General features: G+C 40.8%; 2 long non-coding RNA genes across 2 annotated transcripts; one reads left to right on the top strand and one right to left on the bottom strand.

Annotated features, from left to right (window-relative positions):
* The first annotated feature begins 6243 nt into the window (after positions 1 to 6243).
* On the top strand, positions 6244 to 11360 carry LOC128448449 (uncharacterized). Its single transcript, XR_008339745.1, has 4 exons — positions 6244 to 6715; positions 7266 to 7309; positions 9327 to 9564; positions 10435 to 11360. It is a non-coding gene; the product is annotated as an uncharacterized LOC128448449 (long non-coding RNA).
* On the bottom strand, positions 8541 to 9550 carry LOC128448450 (uncharacterized). Its single transcript, XR_008339746.1, has 3 exons — positions 9315 to 9550; positions 9002 to 9223; positions 8541 to 8702 (listed from the first exon to the last, which is right to left on the bottom strand). It is a non-coding gene; the product is annotated as an uncharacterized LOC128448450 (long non-coding RNA).
* Positions 11361 to 18771: the final 7411 nt, after the last annotated feature.

The following is an 18771-nucleotide window of genomic DNA, read 5'->3' as shown; positions in this document are numbered from 1 at the left end:
TTTATTCTCTTCTATTAGTTTTGAATAGTAGGCGGCTCTTGCTTTGTGGAGAGCCTTTTTATATTCTTTAACACTATTCTTCCAGTCTATGAGGTTTTTAACCTGGTTGCTGGAGCGCCACTTCCTTTCTAGTTTTCTTGATGATTGTTTTAACTCATTTGTCTGGGAATTATACCATGGAGCTAATTTACTATGTTTGACATTTTTCTTTTTTAGAGGGGCTATTGAATCTAATGTTAATCGTAATGAGTCTGCAGAGCTATCGACGAGGTGGTCGATCTCAATGGAGCTCGGGTTTTTTAAGAATTTGTTCTTTATATCTACGGATAATACGGGTTTAAATGTAATTGGAATTATTTCCTTAAATTTAGCTACAGCACTATCAGGTAGACATCTAGAAAATGAGTTTTTTATTAGTGGCATATTCAGTTATTGAAAAATCTAAGGTTATTAAATTATGGTCTGATAGAGCTGGATTGCGCGGAAGTACTGTTAAATGTTCAATTCCGACACCGTACGATAATATAAGGTCAAGTGTGTGGTTACAACAATGAGTAGGTTGGTGTACACACTGACTGAAACCAATTGAATCTAGTATTGAATTAAATGCTACGCTACGGCAATCTTTCTTATTGTCAACATGTATATTAAAGTCACCATTAATAATAATTGTATCCATCTTTAGGACTGAGTTTGATAAACACGTGGAGACACTTGTCTGACGTCATTACGGTAAGCGTGCTGCGTCATTTCCTGTTTTCTTGCCACTGGTGGTGGTCGCTCTGCGAATTAGCTCCGCTGCTAAAACACAACTGTTTCTCTGTAGCACTACAGCTAAAATCACCGGTCTGTAGTTAAACACTCGCACATACCAACCCTTACTCTATCGTGCTTAGTGATTCTGTGTTCTGTTTGAGCTCACCCTCGCAGCTCTATAGCAGCGATGTCTTCTCTCTCTCCCTGTTGCTCCACTGCTCTCTCTTGCTCCGAGTGTCTAATGTTTACTTACTCCTCTGCCTCCCTTAACAGTAGTGGTACATGTAATAAATGTAGTGTGTTGATAGCGATGGAGGCTCGGCTTAGCGACTTAGAAGCTCGGCTCAGCAGCTTAGAAACTCCGTTAGCTGTAGTTAGCCGGCTCCCGCTAGCCGCGGAGCCACCTAGCTTATCACGTGGCTTAGCCTTAACTAGCAGTCCCCAGACTAGTCCCGTGCAGCCGGGAGCGCAGGGCAGCTGGGTGACAACCCGGAGGGGACATAGTGCTAGACTTAAAAAGCCCACGATTAAAGAGCCACCAGCTCACGTCTCAAATAGATTCGCTCCACTCAGCGAGGCACCCGCTGATAAACAGACTCTGATTATTGGCGACTCGGTTCTGAGAAACGTCAGGTTAGCGACACCAGCGACTATAGTTAATTGTATCCCAGGGGCCAGAGCCGGCGACATCGAATCTAAACTTAAGTTAATGGCTAAAACTAAAAAAGGTAAATACAATAAAATCGTAATTCACGTCGGCAGCAACGACTCCCGGCTTCGCATGTCGGAGATCACTAAAGTTAATGTTGAGTCCGTGTGTGCTTTTGCTAAAACGATGTCGGACAAAGTAGTTTTCTCTGGCCCGCTCCCTAATACAACAGGTGATGACATGTTTAGCCGCATGTTGTCTTTTAACCGCTGGCTGTCGAAGTGGTTTCCTGTAAACGGCGTGGGCTTTATAGATAATTGGCTAACTTTTTCGACAAAACCTGGTCTTGTTAGGAGAGACGGCGTTCATCCCACTTGGGATGGAGCAGCTCTCTTATCTAGGAATATTACTCAGTCTATTACATGACAACCCATAGTTGGGACCAGGAAGCAGAGCTGCAGTGCTAAACACTTCTCTGCGCTCCCTCTGGATCAATCACAAAACCCCATAGAGATTGTGTCTGTTCACCGTCCGATTAAATTATTGAAATTAAACAATAACAGAGCGAGAACTCCACACAAAAATTTAATACAAATAAAAACAACCTCTGAAACAATACAGGAAACCCAGACTTTTAAATGTGGTCTTTTAAACATTAAATCACTGGAAAAAAAGGCTCTTTTAGTTAATGAAATAGTCTCCGATTACAACATAGATTTACTGTCCCTCACTGAGACGTGGCTGCATCCTGATGAATATGTCAGTCTAAATGAATCTACTCCCCCCAGTCATATCAATTCACAGGTTCCTAGAGAAATTGGGCGAGGAGGTGGAGTTGCTGCTATTTTTAACTCCAGTCTATCAATTAATCCTAAACCTAAACTCAGCTACAAATCATTTGAATGTCTGGTTCTTAGTCTTCCACGCCAATCCAGGAACCACCAACAGCCAATCATATTTGCCGTAGTTTACCGTGCTCCCAGGGCTTATACTGAATTTTTAAAGGAATTCCCTGAGTTTTTATCAAACTTAGTCCTAAAGACCGATAAAATTATTATTGTTGGTGACTTTAATATTCATGTTGATAATAATAAAGATTGCCTTAGCGTAGCATTTATTTCAATACTAGACTCTATTGGTTTCAGTCAGTGTGTGCACAAACCTACTCATTGTGGTAACCACACACTTGACCTTGTATTATCGTACGGTGTCGGAATTGAAAATTTAACAGTACTTCCGCGCAATCCAGTTCTATCAGACCATAATTTAATAACCTTTGATTTTTCAATAACTGAATATATGCCACTAATAAAAAATTCATTTTCTAGATGTCTACCTGATAGTGCTGTAGCTAAATTTAAGGAAATAATCCCAATTACATTTAAACCCGTATTAGCAGTAGATATAAACAACAAATTCTTTAAAACCCTGAGCTCCATTGAGATCGACCACCTCGTCGATAGCTCTGCAGACTCATTACGATTAACATTAGACTCAATAGCGCCTCTAAAAAAGAAAAATGTCAAACATAGTAAATTAGCTCCATGGTATAATTCCCAGACAAATGAGTTAAAACAATTATCAAGAAAACTAGAAAGGAAGTGGCGCTCCAGCAACCATGTTGAAAATCTAATAGACTGGAAGAATAGTGTTAAAGAATATAAAAAGGCTCTCCACAAAGCAAGAGCCGCCTACTATTCAAAACTAATAGAAGAGAATAAAAACAACCCCAGGTTTCTCTTCAGCACTGTAGCCAGGCTGACAGAGAGTCACACCTCCACCGAACCCAGTATTCCTCGATCCCTAAATAGCAATATCTTTATGACCTTTTTTAATGATAAAATTCAAACTATTAGAAATAAAATCAACCATCTCCTGCCCTCAATTGGCACTAATACCCTCCCAACAACAGAGATCTCAGAAACGGCTGAGAATCCTACCCATTACTTAGACAGCTTCTCTCTGATCACCCGTGATCAGTTTACCAAATTAATTTCAGGTTCTAAACCAACAACCTGTATCTTAGATCCCATTCCTACCAAATTACTTAAAGAAATTCTGCCCCTAATTGATAGTTCGTTACTTAACATCATCAATCTGTCATTATCATCAGGTTATGTACCACAGTCTTTTAAAATAGCTGTCATCAAACCCCTACTCAAAAAACCCACCCTAGACCCAGAGGTTTTAACCAATTACAGACCAATATCTAATCTCCCCTTCGTCTCTAAAATCTTAGAAAAAGTTGTTGCCAATCAGCTGTGTGAGTTTCTCCGGGAAAATAATATATATGAAGACTTTCAATCGGGGTTTAGAGCCAATCACAGTACAGAGACAGCCTTGGCAAAAGTCACTAATGACCTTTAAATAGCCTCAGATCAGGGACTTGTGTCTGTCCTCGTTCTGTTAGATCTCAGTGCAGCATTCGACACAATTGACCATCAAATTTTATTACAAAGACTCAAACAGTTAATTAACATTAATGGAACCGCCCTTAACTGGTTTAAATCGTATTTTTCTGATCGCTCCCAATTTGTGCAAATTAATGATGAGTCATCTGTGCGCACCAAAGTTAACCATGGTGTTCCACAGGGCTCTGTGCTCGGCCCAATTTTATTCTCATTATATATGCTTCCACTAGGAAACATTATCAGGACACACTCGGTAAATTTCCACTGCTATGCGGATGACACCCAGTTATATTTGTCAATAAAACCTGAACAAAGTAATCAATTAACTAAACTTCGAACATGTCTCAAGGACATAAAAACCTGGATGACCCGCAATTTTCTCTTATTAAACTCAGACAAAACAGAGGTTATAATACTTGGCCCCAAACACCTTAGAGATGCATTATCTAATGATATAGCTGCGCTAGACGACATTGCCCTTGCTTCCAATGAAACCGTCAGGAACTTGGGAGTGATCTTTGATCCTGATTTATCCTTTAATTCTCACTTAAAACAAATTTCTAGGACCGCTTTTTTCCACTTACGTAATATTTCCAAAATTAGACATGTCCTTTCCCAAAAAGATGCAGAAAAACTAGTCCACGCCTTTGTTACATCGAGACTGGACTATTGTAATTCATTATTATCTGGCTCCAGCAGTAAGTCGTTAAAGACTCTACAGCTTGTCCAAAATGCCGCAGCACGTGTCCTGATGAGAACAAAGAGAAGAGAGCACATTTCTCCAGTATTAGCGTCGCTACACTGGCTTCCAGTTAAATCTAGAATAGAATTTAAAATTCTCCTCCTCACCTTCAAGGCCCTTAATAATATGGCGCCTTTTTACCTTAAAGAGCTGTTAGTACCTTATAAACCCGCTAGAGCACTCCGCTCCCAGAATTCAAGCCTACTTGTCGTCCCTAAATTCTCTAAAAAAAGAGTAGGAGCCAGAGCTTTTAGCCATCAAGCCCCTCGGCTGTGGAATAATCTACCACTTTCAGTTCGGGAGGCAGATACCATCTTTTCATTTAAGAGTAGACTCAAAACCTTCCTTTTTGATAAAGCTTATAGTTAGAGCTAATTAGTGCGCCAGAACGTTACTTGTTCTATTTTATGACACATGACACACGGAGCTTCTCTTTCCAGCTTCTCCTTCCTCTTCTCCATCTTTATCCCCCTTCCCCGGAATCCCTTTGCTTTATCACCCGCAGATCCAGGGCCTCTGTGGCCGCACCATGGATTGCGGTTTGTGGATCGTACACCGGGGGTCGCGGTGGTGGATCCATTGTGGCGGATTCTGGGCTGATCGTGGTGCTGGTGGCGGACCCTGTGTCGCGTTGGCATTGGGCACGGGCGGTGGACCAGGACCGCGGTGGTGGCTTGTGATGGGTCCTGGTGGGCGGCGGTGGACGGTGACTGAGGACTGGAGTGGCGTCTGGTCTGGATGGTGGATCGTGGTCTAGATGGTTGCTGAGCATGGACTGTGCTTGCAGCGGGACTGCTTGGCATGTCATGTTGGGGTTGTCCTTCGGGATGTCTACCCTCATCAAATGCTGCTAGAGACTTTGATTATTGATGATGTTCTCCTACACGTGGCATCTATTGCACTTCTGTCCGTCCTGGGAGAGGGATCCCTCACATGTGGCTCTCTCTGAGGTTTCTACATATTTTTACCCTGTTAAAAGGGTTTTTAGTAGTTTTTCCTTACTCTTGCTGAGGGTTAAGGACAGAGGATGCCACACCCTGTTAAAGCCCTATGAGATGAATTGTAATTTGTGAATATGGGCTATACAAATAAAATTTGATTGATTGATTGATTGATTGAATTCCGTTAAAAATTCAGTATAAGCCCTGGGAGCACGGTAAACTACAGCAAATATGATTGGCTGTTGGTGTTTCCTGGAGTGGCGTGGAAGACTAAGAACCAGACATTCAAATGATTTGTAGCTGAGTTTAGGTTTAGGATTAATTGATAGACTGGAGTTAAAAATAGCAGCAACTCCACCTCCTCATCCAAATTCTCTGGGAACCTGTGAATTTATATGACTGGGGGGAGTAGATTCATTTAGACTGACATATTCATCAGGATGCAGCCACGTCTCAGTGAGGGATAATAAATCTATGTTGTAATCGGAGACTATTTCATTAACTAAAATAGCTTTTGATGACAGTGATCTAATGTTTAAAAGACCACATTTAAAAGTTTTAGTTTCCTGTGTTGTTTCAGAGGTTGTTTTAATTTGTATTAGATTATTGTGTGGACTTCTCGCTCTGTTATTGTTTAATTTCAATAATTTCATTAATAGTTTTAGCCAGCAGCTTTAGTTTAGATGCAATGTCGCCGGCTCTTGCCCCTGGAATACAATTAACTATGGTCGCTGGTGTCGCTAACCTGACGTTTCTCAGAACCGAGTCGCCAATAATCAGAGTTTGTTTATCAGCGGGTGCCTCGATGAGTGTAGAGAATCTATTTGAAACGTGAGCTGGTGGCTCTTTAATCGTGGGCTTTTTAAGACTACCACTATGCCCCCTCCGGACCGTCACCCAGCTGCCCTGGGCTCCCTGCTGCACGGGACTAGTCAGGGGGCTGCTAGTTAAGGCTAGGCTACGTGCTAAGCTAGGTGGCTCCGCGGCTAGCGGTAGCCGGCTAACTACAGCTAGCGGAGTTTCTAAGCTGCTGAGCCGAACTTCTAAGTCGCTAAGCCTCGCCTCCATCGCTACCAACACACTACATTTATTACAAGTACCTCTACTGTTAAGGGAGGCAGAGGAGTAAGTAAACATAAGACACTCGGAGCAAGAGAGAGCAGTGGAGCAACAGGGAGAGAGAGAGAGAAGACATCGCTGCCATAGAGCTACGAGGGTGAGCTCAAACAGAACACAGAATCACTAAGCAAGATAGAGTATGGGTTGTTATGTGTGGGTGTTTAACTACAGACCGGTGATTTTAGCCGTAGTGCTACAGAGAAACAGCTGTGTTTAGCGGAGAAGCTAATATAGAGAGCGACCACCGCCAGCAGCAAGAAAACAGGAAATGACGCAGCACGCTTACCGTAATGACGTCAGCACCTGTAATATAAAATATATAAAATATAAGATTGCAATATCCTAACGTGGCGCCATCTAGTGGCCATTGTTAAAAAGCACACCACAGGTTTGCCGCTATGCTTATACAGTATAATCTTTGGCTGATTGAGGCAATTCGCACGCTTAGGTCAAGGTTAGGCTAAGGTTCCTAACTAATTGAAATAACCCAGATATATCTTTGTGGCAGCCATGATCAGAAACCTTTTCATCAAGGTCAGGGAAAATATTTGAGGAAAAGACAATGAGTATTCAACTGCAGACTTTGCATGAGGTAAGTATGTGGTAGTACCCTGGGGAACTCTTATCTGTGGTTGGCTTCTCCCCAGGTTGTCCCCCTTCAGAGTTAGAAGCCTACTTAAACAAAATTAAGGTAAGTGAGCTTAATAACAACAATACCACTACAACAACAACTTGTACAATAATAACAATATCAATTTAAATAGTTGCATCTCCAATTGCTGTGAGCTGTATGTGTGGAAAATAGGAAAATTAAACTTGGCCCAATAACTAGAAATATTCCAACGCTTCCTATAAAATATGACTCTCACCATATGGTCAGAAGGTCACCGTTATAAAGTAAGCTAAAAACTGAGCCAAAAAAACGAAGAACCAACCTGTGTTGTGGTGGGGACTTCAGGTTGTTCATCTCGCAATGTGGTTCTTTGGATTTCTGTTGAAAGTGAAACACACTTAATGTTAATCCAATTATCAAAATCCAAAGTATCAAAAATGTTAATCAAACATTAACAAATTGTAAAAGATTGAGAGTTATAAATCATGGTGTCTATATTCAAGGGGAAAAAACTTTGCATAGTCACACTGACACTAAAAGCGCATAAAGAAATACCTTTATTTTCTGTCCTCCTAAAGGCAGGCGAGTCTACAGTGGTGAAACGTACAGCCCTTTGCGTCGCGCACTTCTCTTTCTCCATTTCTCCATTTCAACTCGAAAGGACTTAAACAGGATTAGGATAAAGTGGGAACCTTGTTTCTTAATAGATTGCTTATTGACAGTAATTCTTACCTTCTTTCTTGACCTTTCCATGTCGGCATACTCAAGCAGCAGGGCATCGTGCATTTCTTGATATATTTGCACAAAGTCGTCCAGTCTTGAAAATCGTCTTCTTTGTAACCTTATAGTCTTCAGGTCCCACTGACTCTCCAAGATGCCCTGTGTCGGATTATCTTGGGTGTAGTTTTGAATAATTAAGTGTAAATCTATTACATTTTTCAGACTAAAACAATACATACACAAACAATTTTTTTTTTTTTACACGCTTCATCATTTAAGTAAATTGGGAAATGTTTTTAGTGTTACTTTGTGTACATATATATTAAAATCATATCATATATTTGATATATGCCATATATATCATATAAAGAAGACAGAAAAAATAGAATGCAAGGTTTTAACTGTGCTTTTGACTGCCTGACCTCATTGTGGCGCTGACTCAATTGATGGTATGCTGGTCCTGTCCCATGACGCCTAGATCACGTAAAGGCCATGGAATATTTAGAGGTCACTGTTAGTATGAGATAATTGACATTTAGGCTCCTTAAATCACAGCAATAGTGTACAACTTTCATTTAAACTAACCTAGCATCAGTCCAGACCACAAGGTGGCATGTGGGAGGAAATGTTTTGCCAAACACGGAACAAAATTTGGTGCTTGGTATGTGTTCACTTCACCAGTGAGATCAAGTGGTGCCTGATCAATGATCTCTTGGAAGTGGCTCATCAAGGGTGCGGTTCCTACATCCAGCTATAAGAGAAAACATTCAAATTTCACAGTCCATCAAAGACTTGTAGGATACTATTTCATAGAAGCCCACATCCACCAATATATAAAAACTATAAAAAAAACTTTTAGAGAGACATTTGATTATTAGTGCATTAGTACAATATTCAAAGTCGTATATATTAGCAGACATCCATTTATAAAAGCTAAATAATGATGGAAAGTGCTTACAACAGTGAATAACCTAAATAGAATTTTATAAAATCCTTACTATTGGTAATCTGCCTGTGCATTGGTACCGTAGATATACTTGTCAATATTACCTTTTAGTCTTCCGGGACGATTTGTTCGTCATCTATCTCCAAGGTCCCCCTTTATCCATCCAGACATGTAGGTTTTCAAGGTGCTTCTGAATGTTCTTCCCAGTGCAAGGACTGCAGAAGAGTACAGTCGTACTGAGAAGAACCTCATCCAAGTCTTTAAGACTTGAAATACATGCAAGTAGGCCAAAGGTGTGCATTGCCAAATTGTAGTGTTCTGCATTCCTACAAACACAGTATAAATAACAAAGTTATTATCATCAGTAATTTATGTTATAAATATATTGTTCTTTATTTATAATACAATAATACATACTTTTTTTTGCAGAGGTCCTTGGCATTCTTCATGATGGGACTGAGACATCGATGAAGAATGGGCAGGTCGATCTTTCCAGTGGGATGTTGTCCAGTGACAATTCTATAGTACTTCTGCAGTAAGTCTTCCAGACTTGACTTGCAAAATGTCATTGCAAGTGATTGCAGAAGTACTATAGAGCCATCACAGGCCTGTTGTTGGATCTCCCCCCGTACATCCTGACAAGATCTGTTTGAAACGCCTGCAGGAAGTAAGTCACAGATGCTGTGGTGTGGTCACATGTTACATACGATGCAACAGGAAGTGGTGACGCCCCCTTCAATGGGTTTCCCACCACTAACTCATACACATAGAATAGATGACTTTGCGGCGTTTCTTTACGGATCACACTTCCTGTTGCATCAAAGTAGATAATATCATCCCTACACCTTTTATAAAACATTGCAAGAGTCTTCTTTGACCATAGCATCATTCCTTTAGACTGCATGAGGACCTTCTGCAAAACCTGTTTGTCTGTATTTTGTTGTTCCACAAAGATTTTTTGGAGGCTTAAAATCTCATTGGAATTACGTCTACGCAGCTTTATTTGGCTTGCCGATATAGTTTTTAAAACGTCTTTTGTTGGGGCTTCATCCCTGCATCCAGATTCAATGACCTTTTCATGTCTGTCGATAAAAAAGACACAGGGCTGCTGTGGCAAACCACATTGGAAGAATTTCTCCTCTGTATCGCTGCTGTCTGTGGAGTAACCTGCTTCCTTGTCACTAACCTGTTAAATGGGAAAAAATATCATAGCAAGCATCAGTGATCGAATTCTAGATGTTTTTGCACAAAAGAACAAAGTAGGTCAGTTTGCCTCATAGTGAACATGGGTCACTACGAGAAGAGTGGGTGCAGAGTGTTCAACTATGAAGGCTGGATGTAAACTATTCATCCAATCAGTATTTTGACATGTTAATAGTATTTTCTGTGCTTTGTTTCACTGGCTGAACATTTTATAATTGAATCCATTAATTGTATGGGCAAGACACCCGTGTGCTGGAGCTCATCCCGGACTGTCACTATGTAAGGTTAACAATGCACGTTATTATCAATAATAGATGCATTTACCTTTGTACAGGTGGACTGCAGCGAATGTCTGTCATCACTCTCCTGTGTCACCAATGATGCAACATCAGTGGGAAAGTCATCATCGAAGTCTTTCTCCCGCACATCCTGGAAAGACAGATGGGGTGGGATCATTAATTAAAAGACCACAAGGAAGTGCATAGACGAAACACATTAGAAAGTTGAATGAATTTTTTTTTATTTTCATCATCTTACAGTTCTTAGCTCTCAATCAATTTAAGTGCATATCAGTCATACACCAATTACGTAATAGACCCGTCAACATGATTCAGTTTGCGTGTTACAAAGTTTTCTGTAAAACATCATTGGATAAACCTATTAATTTAAAAGCATCACGATAATAACCGCTGTCTTTTTTACTTTCGATGAAATGACACGATACGTACCAAAGAGGATGTTTCCTCTGCAGTGGGTCTCTCCTCAACCTTGTCATTTGTCACTTGGGTATCGCCTGAAGTGCGCTATAGAATGTAAAACATAATAATTGTATGAAAAAATGACATATATTACACATCACAGTTACTGTTAATAACATGTATTAGGTACTTCATTACAAAAATTTGTTAATCAAAATTTCTATCAATAAATTTAAAAAGATTTACCTTCTGGTGATCAAGTACTGCCTTACGGAGCTCCACGCGATAAACCAATGTGTTGGAAACCTCCAATACACTGCAGACATTTTTCCAAAAACCAGCTGGACTGTTCACACTGTAGTCCTTTATATTTCCACCGGGTTCAGAAAATGTATCGATAGCTGATACTATTTCTTGGAGGCTTCTTTTCAGGTGTCTTCCCTTTGAAATTAAATAAGGCAATAAAGCATTTGCATGACAACATGCTTTGAAGCAGTAAAGGATGTTGTGTCAGTGAAATATAAACTATTTACAAAAATAAATACTTTTTGTGTTGTGTGAATGTATTGTGCTTTAATTAACACTTGCCTTTCCAAAGCTGGTAAAAGTGCAGAATCTGAAAACAAAATAAATAAGAAAACATTAAATATTTCAAAAAACAGGAGAAAAAATACATAATGCAGGGAGCATGTTTATGACTGTAATTTTATTTTATTCTAAGAGATATATTACACACACAAACCCAAGAAATAAAATCATGAAAGTATGAAAAAATAATACAAAGACAAAATAAAACAGGAAACAGAAAATATGAAACCCAGAAACAACTCAAACAGACATACTACAGGGATGTACTAATAAACAGAAAACACTTCTTCAAAAACAGCAGTGGACCTGAAACTCTGGAAAATACAAAACCGTTAGTTATATTCTTCACTAGACCTGCGGAGCAAGGGCTTCCATGTGCAACATCAGTATATCCCCTAATGGCGTCCACCATGACCCAATGGCGATAGGAAGTGGACGCTGTAAAATGTATTCTGTGACAGCAAAAAGTTAAAAAAAGCTTTTTACAAAAGACATGGCTGATTCGCTTCTTAACTGTCAATCTTTGTTTTCCACACTAGTGATGGGAAGTTCGGATCTTTTTACCGTGTCGGTTCTTTGAATCTCGTTCAGTAAAATGAACGAATCTCTTTTTGAGTCATTCGTTCGTTTCAAGGGGGGGGTGCAAACGATCCAAAGACTCGTACCCGGCAGATGAACGAATCGTTCTACTCCCGACCATGTGTTTGGATCAATGATCGGGTTCATCTGCCCACAGAGTCTTCGGCCGACGTGTCGGCCACACAGAGCGAGCAGCGCACGGGAAAATCGCCCGGCACCTCCATACCGCTGCATGTAAACCCGGACACGAACGGGAATCTATGGAGCTGCTGATTCGCACGCTGCCAGCACATCCAGCTGGCCCGCCGCATCCGCGGACACAGAGCTTAAACTGCTGCTGATCCACTGACTATAACAACGCCGCATTCAAATAAAAATATGGGAAAGAATATTGTACAGTATCTAATATTGTGTTTGTCATATTTAAATCATTCATTATTTTTTTTGGGGGGGGGGGGGGGGAGAGGATAAAATAAAAGAATCGCATATTAAATCTTAACCGTTCAGCCCTATTCACAAGTCATAATGACTGGTTTTGTTATTTTCACGTTACATTTACACTTACAGTTTAGTGCAGTGTAATTATTTCCCGTGATAATTAAATGCCAGTGTGACAAAACATGACAATGTCATGTTTTACTGTATTTAATAGAGGAGGTTTTCTTAAAAAATATATGATCTGCCACACAAAAGCTGTCAGTCATGGCTGCTTTTTAACAGCGGTCACGCGAAAGGGGATGAGGTAACTGTTTCCTCTTCTGAGCCTATGGAGGTCACGTAGAAAATGATCCAAAGACTCGTACCCGGCAGATGAACGAATCGTTCACCTCCCGACCGTGTCTTCAGATCAGTGTTTTGTTCTTCTGCCAACAGAGTCTTCGGATCAGTGATTCGTTCATCTGCCGGATACGAGTCTTTGGATCCTTTTTCACGTGACCTGCATCAGCCTATGCAACAGTCCCGATGCGCGCCCACGAGAAAATGAACGAATCTCTCTTTGAGAGGACTCGTTACTCCCGAGTCCTTGTAAGGATTCGTTCAAAACGAACGAATCGTTCACGACCGACACATCACTATTCCACACTCCCGAACTTCTCTTTCAACAGCACCCCCTTCCATTAAAACCGCTATCAAAACAAGAGTCCCAACCAACAACCTGCTTATATCAGGAACTACACATTAACCTTCCATAATAAAGTCACTAAATAAAATAGCCTACACATATACTGTATTAATCCCTAACTATCCAAGTCTACTATCTTTTTCTCAATTTATCCGACTGACAAGTCCTCACCACTAATTACTGGGGGGGTCAGCAGACTGGCACAAGAAGTGACTGCATTAGCCAGTCCCATTGTGCAAAAAGACCACCACCTGCAAAATTGGGCTGGTGCACTACCCTCAATCTTTTTTTTTAATCAAACTTTTAGCAAATTTGTGAAGGGAGGGGCCATCTGAGCTGTTTATATGGGCTTCAACTTTGTTGAGATGTCATTGTAAGAGCATTATTGAGATCTTAATTAAACCAATGCTATTGTTTTCAGTTACTAAACTGACAACTTACTAAAGTGAATGACTTGAAGTGAATCAATGGCGTTTGAAATTGAAAAGCTTCTATGCAACCCTATCAGGATGCTTTGTTATGAGAGGAGCAGTTCAGCTCAGTAACATCACGCTAAAGTTAGCTAGCATCCTAACGCTAGCGCGCTAGCTGGGTGAAATGGGATTGGGCCTAAATTGAACAGTCAGTGACTGCAATTTCCCATTATTGTAGCTAAGTCGTGTTTTGAACATAGGGATATTTGGCATTAATCTTGTCTACTTTGTTGTGGGGAGGCAGTTGGCTGTGGAACTTGCTGATTTGGGTATTCACAGACTAACAGAGGTAGTCCAGGGCTCAAACTACATGTGTGTTAATCACAAAGATCACCTTGATTATTGTCCATTAATGGTGTACAAGCTATGGCACATCAGTCATTATATTTCAACACTCCCTCCCAGATATATACTGACATGTCAGTACTGACCTGCAGTTCATCAAAGAGGAGGATCTCCCTGCCAACATCACAGCTATCTAGTGTCGGAGGCTTCTCAACACTTGGCAAACATGCATTTTGAAGTATTAACAGCTATTTATTGGCAACTTAAGTAACAGGAATCCACTCGAAGTTACTTATAACCTCTCAAGGAATACATTGGGCCACTTTAACAGATTTGCTCTTTAATTTTCTCTGTTATTCTGCAGTAAAAATACACAAAAAATTATCTCAGCATAGTCAGAGTCACCATGAACAGGAATCCACTCGAATTCACTTATAACCTATTAAGGAATATTTTTAATCAGCTTCCAAATATGGTTACATTATTAATACATTGGACCTTGTTCACAGATTTTCCCTTTCATTTTCTCAGTTATCCTGCAGTAAAAATACAAAAAAAATTATCTCAGCATAGTCAGAGACACCATGAACAGGAATCCACTCGAAGTCACTTACAACCTCTCAAAGAATATTTTTATCACCTTCCAAATATGGTTACAATATGAATACATTGGGCCACTTTCACAGATTTGCTCTTTAATTTTCTCAGTTATTCTGCCAGTAAAAATACACAAAAATCTATCTCAGCATAGTCAGAAACACCACGAACAGGATTCCACTCGAAGTGACTTATAACCTCTCATTATTAGTGATAGCGCCACCTAGTGGTCGGTCTGAAAATGAAGTTTGTGCTATCGGTCCCAAATTGAACACACTTCATCAGATTCCAGACCTGAACAGATATATTAGTGCGTATGCAGTGATAGCGCCACCTAGAGGTCGGTGTGAAAATGAAGTTTTAGCAATCGCCCCCCAAAATCCTGTCACATGATCAGAGCCCTGTCCTGAGAGATCGATGAGTGTGTATGCAATGTTAGCGATAGCGCCACCTGCTGATCAAGTCTCTCTCTCTCTCTTAAACCAGTCTCTCTCTCTCTGGGTCTTACTATCTCTTTCTTAAAGCAGCCAGTCTGTCTCTCTCTCTCTCTCTCTTTCTCTTTTATACTAGCCATTCTCTCTCTCTCTCTCTGGGTCTGTCTATCTCTCTCTTAAAGCAGCCAGTCTGTCTCTTTCTTTCTCTTTTATATCAGCCATTCTCTCTCTCTCTCTCTCTGGGTCTCTCTCTCTCCACCTCTCTCTCAAATTGACACAGTCTGTCTCTCTTCCCCCAAAAAACAAAAGTCTCTTTTCGACCCGGAGGTAGAAGGCACCCATTCGAAATTTCTCGGCAGGAGGAATTTTCTAGTTATGGGTGCCGCCTAGTGGCTGGCACCACTAGGCGGCACAATGCTTTGCGCCATGCAAAGCATTACATATTACTATTCTGTATACTTCTTGTTATGGGTGCCTAGTGGTGCAGGCACCACTAGGCAGTGCATTGCATGGCGCGTTGCGCGTTGCGCCATGCAATGCACTACATATTATTATTCCGTGGTGCTTATTATGGGTGCCGCCTAGTGGCAGGCACCACTAGGCAACGCTTTGCAGGGCTTTGCATGGACCTAGTGGTGCCTGCCACTAGGCGGCACAATGCTTTGCATGGCGCGTTGCGCCATGCAAAGCATTACATGTTACTATTCCGTGGTGTTTATTATTCTTATATCTTCTTCAGTCTTTATTTCGGCGCGCTTCTCCTCCAACAAATTTTGTCGCACATTCACGAGACCTAGAAATAAACCTGCGGAATTACGTCGAATAGTGTGCTATTACTTTTATAAGAAATTCGTCCAACAGTTCGCTCAAAGATCGCGATAACGCGACCAAAAACGACGAATGGGACTCAAGGTCTCTCGCCCTAAAGCCTTGTGATTCTCACGGTGTTTTCATTTCACGGACAGCAGTTATAGATTTTGAATTAGAGCATTTTGTTCGGGACCTTCTCCTCAGGTCTGATGTCTCCCTCTCTCACGACAAACCTGCTGTAATCAGGGAGTCAGACACGCAGAGGGAGGGGCCAAAAGGGACAGTGAGATCTATTTTTAGACTGCACAGGTGCTAATCAGCACTGTAGGTAATTCAGTCGGTAGAGCAGAGGGACAGTAACACAGAGGTGGAGGTTTCAAGTCTCAGTGTGGGTAAGACACAAACATTGAATTTTTTCTTTGTCTTTCAGGGGGGAACTGTTGAATTCTTTAAATAATCAATTGTCAATGATATCTAAAGTCAATGTGATTGGATTAGTGGGTCTGCCGCTGACTCAGTGATCCGCTGGTTGTGACTTCAAAACCAATAGAGGCCAAAAATTACTTCCGAACAAATATATTAATATATCTGGTTGTAGTGTCAAGCCTTGTGATTCTCAAAATGTGTTTATTTTCCAGATAGGACTTAAAGTTTTTGAGTAACAAGTATTTGTTTGATGACGGTGTTAGAGTGAAATGAGAAGTAGGTTTCTAAACTGCTTGCATGGCCTCATTTTTTGGCTCTAAATAATGATATAGATATGTACTTGTCCGTCCAAGGGTTGTGTTTCGCAGGGTTCGCAGGGTTCATTTCACGGATAGGAGTTATAGATTTTCAATTAGAGCATTTTGTTTGGGACCTTCTCCTCAGGTCCAATCTGTCACTCTGTGTCACAGGTGCGTCGTTAGTGAAGTCACACACGCTGAGGAGGGGGGCCAGAGGGGGAAAGGAGACAGTCAGATCTGGTTATAAACTACTTCAAAGGTATTAATCAACACAGGTGGTTCAGTGGGTAGAGCAGAGGGACAGTGACCCAGAGGTGGAGAGATCAAGTCCAGGTGAGGGCAGGTCTAACATTGTTTTTCAGAAGGGCACCATTGAACTCTTTAAATATACAACCCTCAATGATTTGAACTACGATGTGATTGGCTCTTCATCCGATTCCTGTTTTAGTGTGAATGAAGTGATAGTGATAGCGCCACCTAGTGGTCTGTGTGAAAATGAAGTTTTAGCAATCGACCCCAAAATCCTGTCACATGATCTGAGTCAACACCTGATGAAGTCAAGACTATTACTGCATACACACTAATAGTGATAGCGCCACCTAGTGGTCAAGGCGAAAATGAAGTATTAGCAATTGGTCCCAAATCGCACACACTTCATCAGATTCCTGACCTGAAGAGACCTATGAGTGTGTATGCAGCATTACTGATAGCGCCACCTACTGATCAAGTCTCTCTCTCTCTCTCTCTCTCTCTCTCTCTTTCTCTGTCTGTCTCTCTCTCTCTCTATCTCTATATATATATATGGGTCTGTCTCTCTCTCTTAAAGCAGCCAGTCTGTCTCTCTCTATCTCTCTTTTATACCAGCCAGTCTATCTCTCTGGGTGTCTCTCTCTGGGTCTCTCTCTCTGGGTCTCTCTCTCTCTCTAAAATTGACACAGTCTGTCTCTCTTCCCCCAAAAACTAATATTTAGTCTGGAACCGGCAAATTCTAGGCACCCATTAGAAATTTCTCGGCAGGAGGAATTTTCTAGTTATTCTTAGTTCTTCTGCCAAAAAGTTTGGGACGCTTCTCCTCCCACAAATTTTGTCGCACATTCAAGAGACCTATAAATAAACCTGCGGAATTACGTCCATTGGTGTGCTATTATTCAGATTTTAATTTCGTCCCCCGGTTCGCTCAAAGATCGCGATAAAGCGGCCGAAAACGTAGAATGGGAGTCAAGCTCGCTCTATCAAAAGAGAGAGTAGAGCCCTTAAACCTTTGGGACGCTTCTCCTCCCACAAATTTTGTCGCACATTCACGAGACCCACAAATAAACCTGCGAAATTCCGTCGAATAGTGTGCTATTATTTTTATAAGAATTTCGTCCAACAGATCGCTCAAAGATCGCGATAACGCGACCAAAAACGACGAATGGGACTCAAGCTCGCTCTACCAAAAGAGCGAGAGGCTGAAAATCAGTGTTTTTAGACCCTTTTTTCGTCACTAAAACTGCTCTCAAATCCCCAAACAGAGGTCCTCAGACATGATTTTTTAGATATTTGAGGTCGTGAGATTGTTTCCTTCGCAGACATGTCACTCTCAAATCTCTCGGACCTGTGCTTATATCCACATCGAAAAATCTTAAAGCTTAAAACTGAAAAATAAAATGTAAATTGCTCCCACGTCTCCATTTCTTAGCCCTCATGACTAAAAAATATATTTGGTTGTAGTGTAAACTGTTGTGATTCTCAAAATGTTTTCATTTTCCAGAAAGGACTTTTAGTTTTTGAGTAGGAAGTATTTGTTTGATGACGGTGCTAGAGTATGAAAAAATGTCTCTCTCATTAAAACTAATGAAAATCTTAGGAGAAGAATTTATGAAATGAGAAGTACGTTTCTAAACTGCTCGTACGGCCTCATTTTTTTACTTCAATCAATAATTAGGGCCCGAGCACCGATGGTGAGAGGCCCTATTGAATCTGTAAGGATTTTTAGGGCCCGAGCACCGAAATCGGTGAGAGGACCTATTGAAATTGAAATGATTATTATTAGGGCCCGAGCACCGAAATCGGTGAGAGGACCTATTGAAATTGAAATGATTATTATTATTCTTATTATTAGGGCCCGAGCACCGAAATCGGTGAGAGGACCTATTGAAATTGAAAAGATTATTAGGGCCCGAGCACCGAAATCGGTGAGAGGACCTATTGAAATTGAAAAGATTATTATTATTATTATTTTTCTTCGCTCAGTGAATTGGCTTTTTGAGGGCTTTAACGTGCTCAAAAAGTTTCTAAAGTGTACAGTAAATTAGAAATGTGCGCAAGTTTACGTATTCTGAAGTATTTGGGAACGGGTGTGTCAAAACCGCTCAAT

Source organism: Pleuronectes platessa, chromosome 9 (genome assembly GCF_947347685.1).
Source record: "Pleuronectes platessa chromosome 9, fPlePla1.1, whole genome shotgun sequence".
In the NCBI taxonomy this organism is placed as follows: Eukaryota; Metazoa; Chordata; class Actinopteri; order Pleuronectiformes; family Pleuronectidae; genus Pleuronectes; species Pleuronectes platessa.
The sequence above is the reverse complement of the archived record's forward strand: the minus strand, read 5'-3'. Positions and strand labels throughout refer to the sequence as shown.